We start from the raw sequence: 6,799 nt of genomic DNA on the forward strand, positions 1-6,799 counted from the left end.
TTTGCAGTTCAGAAGAAAACAGAATACAGGATTTTAATGTGAACTAGCCCCATTTTTAAATGTTGGGAATGACTGTATTTCATCAATATAGCACATGTTTTCACATGTGAAAATCACTGAATTTGGGGTTCATCTTGCAACTGATGGCATGTCAGGGTTTGTGAGCTTTTCTTCCTTAATGGTACATTAAATGGAGGCACACCTTCAGTCAGTCTCACAGTAGGTTTGATGAAAGGACTTCCCTTGTAGCTCAGTCGGTAAAAAATCTGCCTGCGATGCAGGAGACCTCGGTTCAATTCCTGGGTTGGGAAGATTCCCTGGAGAAGGAAATAGCAATGAACTCTAGTATTCTTGCCTGGGAAAATCCCATGGACAGAGGAGCCCGGCAGGCTAGAGTCCATGGGGTCACAAGAGTCGGACACGACTGAGCAACTAAACCACCACCAATGTAAATAAATGCTTTGAAATACTGCCCAGCCAAAGAGAGCACACCCAAGGGTCAGATAGGCGAGGGGCTTCTGGACCTGACTCTCCTCGACCATGAGCTCTGAGCTGCCTTGTCCCATGAACACAACGTGGCCAGGCCCTCAGCCACCCCCGGCCTCTCACTGGAGAAGGGCCATTAGCTGCCACCTCCAGGGCTCAGCACTGGGGCTAGGAAAAGCAGAGGCTGAAGAATGCGTACTGAGTGGGTGCAAGACTGCAGAAGGAGTGATTTAAGGACAGACTGGAGTGGGAGGTGGCCTCTCAATCCACCTGCCTTTAGCCCCCGTCCCAGGACGCAGCCTGACGTTCCCCAGAGCCAGGTCTAGTGGGCCAGGAAGCCGCATAGACACTTCCCATGTAGACATGTGAGACACACCCTTGAAAGCAGCACATGCCCCCAAATAGACAAGACCAGTCTGATGCCCTTCATCCTCTAGATGGAATGAAATAGGTCTTCCCAGATGGAAAGGGCATGGATACTTGTCTTTGGGGTGTTTGTTTTTGTTTTTTAACTAGCATCTCCCTTTTATTTTGCTCAGAGTTTCTCAGTTTTCCTTTGGGAAACCTCTTCTCCCCAACTTCCCATCACGAGGGGCTAATCTCATCCCCCACGCCACCGCCAGCTCTAGGGATGGGCACGTGACTCAGGCCTGGCCAATGAGTGTCACTTCTGAGATTTACCCAAGAACTACTTACTTCTGGATGGGATGAGGGGTGAGGGGTGGCTCCCTCTGTTGCTGAACCAGCAGGACATGGGCCTGGAGCTGTTGGCGGCCATCTTTCAGTCCACAAGGCCAGACTGCCTCAGACTCAAGCTAATGCAGAGGAAATCGGGACTTAAGAGATGGAGAGACAGGTATGTGAGCGTGGTGAGAGAGTAAGACCCATCCTGATGACATCTTTTGAGCTCCTAGACCCATCCATTCCTGAAGTCCATGCCATCTTCTTAATTATGTGAACAGTACATTTCTTGTATTACTTAAATTATTTTGAGTTGAAATTCTATCACTTGTAAATATCCTCAAATAACTACCTATCAATTATACAGTAGTTTATGGAGTCCTTATTGATTAGCCAACACCAGCTAAGAACTTTTTCATCTTTCTTTTATAAATAAGTACACTCCTTGCATGGATACTGTGATACACCACTCAGGTACCCCTTCAAGAATAAAGAACTTTTTATCCCAACTGCAGAAAAGTGCCTCCATCAGACAGTCCTCAGCTATCAGCACCTTCAGGGATCGCCTCACAAGAAGAGGGCCTTCTTACCTAAGGTGACTTCCTGTTCCCAGGACTTCATACATCCTGTGACTGATCAAAATGGTGGTATAAAGGCCAGGCCCATTTGCCCCAACTCGGGACAGCTCTTAACGTACTAAGGATATGCCACCTACAGAACTCACCCCAGGGTCAGCTGAGGCTTCGGCTGGTAGAGCAGGGCAACGCAAACTTCCCTCTCTACCCCATCCTGCTTCTTTCCCTTTCCTTCCACAGGTGTTGATTCTAAGAATAATTCTTAATAAATATCCTACAAACAGAATTCTGTCACAGAATCTGCTTTTTGAGAGCCCAACCTGTTACATACAGCTGGTACCGAAAGTGGGTCAGGAAAGCAGACACTGGGATGAGAGCTTGGAGCTGAAATACCTGCTACCCAGCTGGCAATTCCTGCCCCCCACCCCCCGACAGATAGCCCCCGGCATAGGTGATAAATTAGGATGGCAGCCTGGAAAAGAGAATTCAGTAACTGGTGTGACACATTTGAGAAATATGGTGGAAATAGTAACTGGCAGGACAACTGAACTGGGAGGCTATTGTTAAACCCAGCTGATCTGGAAAAACATAACAGAGGGTAGAGTGTGGTTAGTCAGCAGTTAAAAGCTAAATGGGAAAGCCTGCTGTTGGCATTTAGAGAAGCTGTCATCTCCCTCCATTGGCAGGGCAGAGAAACGAAAACTCCTCCCAGGCTCCAAAGAAGGCTTGACTCCAGCCAAGGCAGGTCCACTCTGCCACAGTCAAAGCCCCAGCTAGGAAAGAGTGGAGCCCTGGAGACCGGGATGGAGACCTCTGGATTGACTCTCCAGGTTCTCCTGAGCCATCTAAGCCTGCAGAGGACCCGCCCCTTCCTGCTGGGGGCTAGCGCTGCCTCTTCACTGGAAGACTGCAGAGCCCTTGCAGACACAGGATCTGCCCCACTTCTCCTGTTGCCATTGGGCCAACAACTAGGCTTAAGTCACAACAGAAACTAGCTGTGTGCATGTTGGTCTTGATGTGGAAAGATGGGGGTTATACCACAAAGGAGCAGCAGTACAGTCAATGTGGGACTAGGCTTGGACAGAGGGTATTTGGTCAAGAGCCCCAGATCATAAAGTTGGATCAAGGGTGAAAGTAAAGTGTAAGTAAAAGTCACTCAGTTGGGTCCAACACTTTGCGATCCCATGGACTGTAGTCCATAGAATTCTCCAGGCCAGAATACTGGAGGAGGTAGCCTTTCCCTTCACCAGGGGATCTTCCCAACCAAGGGATCGAACCCAGGTCTCCTGCATTGCTGGCAGATTCTTTACCAGCTGAGTCACAAGGCAAGCTTATCAATTTGGGAGCATTCTTCCAGGATGCAGAATTTAATACTCTGACAAGTACCCCAAGAGACGATGCACACTCATTACTGTGATGGCCCACATGAAGTGAGAAGCAGCATGGCACATGGGGGAAGAGGGGATGGAAAGGCTCAGAGAGGTGGGCATGCCAGGGGAGATGTACTCTGTAAGGCTGGAAACCCCACCCCACCTCCAGAGGCCGGTGTTACACCCAGTACCCAGAGGACACCCCACTCAGCCAGGCTGTCAGGAGTGTGCAGGTGAGCAGTCTGTCCCAGCCCCCGTCACTTGGAAGTTCAGTGATGGCTCTTCCCTGTAGGCTGGTGCTGGAGATAGGAGATGCTGGACTCGTTCACAGCAATGGGGAAGATATGAACCAAAAAAAAAAAAAAAAACAGAAGCCATCCAAAGGCAGAAAGATGCAATCTTGTGATGCGTGGTAAGGTGGAGGGGCAAACAGGGGCAAACAGGAAGACCTGCAAACAGTGATGGAGTTACTGGAACGCAGCATCCCGAGGGTAACATAGATGGGCGCAGCTAATAAGGGTACGACCCCATCTGCACAATCAAAAGAAAGCAGGGATGGGCAGTCAGGAGGCTGACAATAGGCACCCCAATATAGAATAATAATCCCTTCCCCAGTTTCATACTTGAGCAGGTTTTGGACCTGGAACTCATTAGCTAAAAGGAAGAAGGACCCCAGTCCTCCCCCAGAGTTACTCAGATAACTGAAGGCTGTGGAAAGGGGTTAGCCAAGAAATTCTAGAAGAGCTGGACACAGAACTGAAACTCACACTGGTACTTAAAACTAAGCATCCTCATGGTCCCTGCTAAGATGAGGGGATTGATAAATGGAGTTCTAGCCCAGAACCATCTCACAGTGGTTCCAGCTGCACCCCACCCAATGGTCTCCAAATGGATAATCAGAACTGATATACTTAGTAACTGGCATGTACTCCTCCTTAAGGCTTCCCTTGTGGCTCAGACGGTAAAGAGTCTGCCTTCAATGCAGGACACCTGGGTTCGATCCCTGGGTCAGGAAGATCCCCTGGAGGAGGGCATGGCAACCCACTCCAGTACTCTTGCCTGGAGAATCCCATGCACAGAGAACTCTGATGGGTTACTGTCCATGGGGTCCCGTAGATTCAGACATGGCTGAGTGGCAAACACACACACATTCCTCCTAATCCTATGAGGTTAGAGCTGTCATGATGGGAAGGATGGATGGAGGCTTTGAAACTGCCGCTTCTGGCTGAAACAGTAAATCAAAAACAGTGTTACATCCCCAAGGGATGACAAAGATTAGTGCTGTTTCTAAAGATCCAAAGGGTGCAGGATGGTAATTCTTTGCTCCACTGAACTCCTGGGTTTGGCCCCCATTGAAACTGCAGACGACCAGAAGTGTGAAAAGTGGCAGCCTTCTAGCACGTGCCTTACCAGGTATGACCCGGCCGCTACAGAGGTTACCGTGAACTCTGGAACACGTTATGAAGCCATTCATTTGATGAATGTGTTTTCCTCAGGCTTCCCTGGGGGCTCAGTGGTAAAGAATCTGCCTGCTAATAATGCAGGAGACTCAGGAAACATGAGTTCCATCCCTGGGTCGGGAAGATCCCCTGGAGAAGGAAAGGACAACCCACGCCTGTACTCTTGCCTGGAGAATCTCATGGGCAGAGGAGCCTGGTGAGCTACAGTCCATGGGGTCACAAAGAGTTGGACACAGCTTAGCAACTCGACAATAAACCATCCCAGTCAAGAAAGAGAATCAAAAAGAGTCCACACTCACAAGGAACAGATGACAGTATGCATCCACCACTCTCACCAGGGTGCTGCCTTGGTGGTCCAAGGAGACGAGCACCATTCGGCCTGCTGCCAAGCGTCGCGTTGATCCAGTACTCCGCCCACATTCTGCTGAGAAGACCGAGGAACAAGGGGCAGAAGCGTGCTGGAGGCCAGAGGGCGAGAGAGAAAACTGATAGACCCAGGGGCCCACTGCATCAGTAAAATTTCTGAGAATCCAGTGGTCTGCTAAATACTGGAGCATGTCTCCATAGTAAAGGCAAATTATTTCATCTTTCACTTCCCATCATGAAGAAGAAAACACAGCACCTGACTGATGAGTCTGGAGGCAACATATTCCATTAGCTGGGAATCCTGCTCCAACTCCCCAGGCCAGGTGACATGAAGGACCACCAGAGCCCAGAGCAAGGAAGGGCTCCACAGAAGGTTCCAGCTGCTGCTACTGTTAGCCTTGTGGCTTGGGCTGTGTGACCCCGTAGACCCTGTGGGGTCAGACATAAAGGACAGTGACATGTACAGAATCAGGTAGTGACAGGATACACTTTCTGCATGGCTCAGTTGATAAAGAATCTGCCTGCAATGCTGGAACCTGGGTTCCATCCCTGGGTCGGGAAGATCCCCTGGAGAAGGAAATGGCAGCCCACTCCAGTACTCTTGCCAGCAGAATCCCATGGACAGAGGAGCCTGGTGGGCTATAGTCCATAGCGTCACAAGAGTCGGACATGACTGAGTGCTATCTTTCTTTTCCAGTGATAGGGAGGCTGCCACATGAAGTGTGGCAGACTCTAAGGAGAGAATCACTATCGCGGTCTCGGGGATTTCTAAGCAAGGAGATCATTTACAGCCAAGAATCAAACACCTTCTGAAAAACAGGTTGTGGTGTGCTCCTGAAAACAGAGCACCCGGTCACAAGACACTGAGCAATCCTGTCACCGGGACTGCCCGCCATGGGCCGGGTCTGTCAGACCCACCGCCTCAGAAGGTGGGCGGATCTTGAGCGGAACACGAACAGGACTTGAGTTCACAGCACGCTACACCGCAGGCAGAAAGGCCCCCGCCATCGCCACCATTGCACCAGCACCAGCTCGTACAGACAGCCACATCACGATTCTGTGCCACCTAGCCGGAGAGGAAGACAAACCTCTGGGTTGGTTTGGGTCGGTATGTGGCAAATGACTATACAGGACTGACCCTGCCGCCCGTGAAAGACCAGGAGTAGAGACATGTTTCAGCAGAGACTTGCCTTTCCTGCCCATGGTTCTCTACCCAAGGGCTTATGAAGCATTTGATTCACTGGCACATGACCCCCCATAACATCACCTCAGACCGAAAAACCCACCTTAAGAGCTATAATCCAGAAAGTGTGGGAATGGGCTGGCCCGCAACCGAAGGATCCACCGGTAACACCACCGCCCACCACCCAAAACCTGCAGCCAGATGGAGCAGTGTGACGGGGTGGAGCTGAGACACAGTGGAAAGCCGGCTCAGAGACAAGGCCCCATGAGGCTTTGGCAGGGCCACTTTAAATCAGACGCCTTGTATTGCACTGTGTCCCCAGTGGGGAAGATGCATGGGTGGAAGCCAAAGTGGCCTTCCCCCCGTCGTCCCCAGTGACCCTTCCCCGCTTAGGGAGTCTCTGCTCTCCATCCCTCAGCTCCGGGCTCTGTGGGTTTGACACCTTTGTCTCCAAAGAAAGGACACTCGTGCCAGTGGACACAGCAAGAGTCCCTTAAACTATACATTACAGTTGCCTCCTTGGCACTTCAGGCTCCTGCGTCAGGGCACCGGCAAGCAAGAACAGTCACCGTTCTGGACTGAGCAGCTGTCCCTGGATGTCAGAGACAGGTCACCCTTGGGGACAAGGAAGAATGCGCTGACACCTCGGCGGTGCCCTTGGGCGCCCCTCGGCACTTC

At 50.8% G+C, this 6,799-nt stretch overlaps 1 long non-coding RNA gene across 1 annotated transcript; it reads right to left on the reverse strand.

The window, feature by feature from the left end:
* Nucleotides 1–5,353, reverse strand: LOC133067460 (uncharacterized). The gene is made up of 3 exons (XR_009695260.1): nt 4,872–5,353; nt 1,183–1,322; nt 1–317 (listed from the first exon to the last, which is right to left on the reverse strand). It is a non-coding gene; the product is annotated as an uncharacterized LOC133067460 (long non-coding RNA).
* Nucleotides 5,354–6,799: the final 1,446 nt, after the last annotated feature.

Source organism: Dama dama, chromosome 12 (assembly GCF_033118175.1).
Source record: "Dama dama isolate Ldn47 chromosome 12, ASM3311817v1, whole genome shotgun sequence".
Taxonomy (NCBI): domain Eukaryota; kingdom Metazoa; phylum Chordata; class Mammalia; order Artiodactyla; family Cervidae; genus Dama; species Dama dama.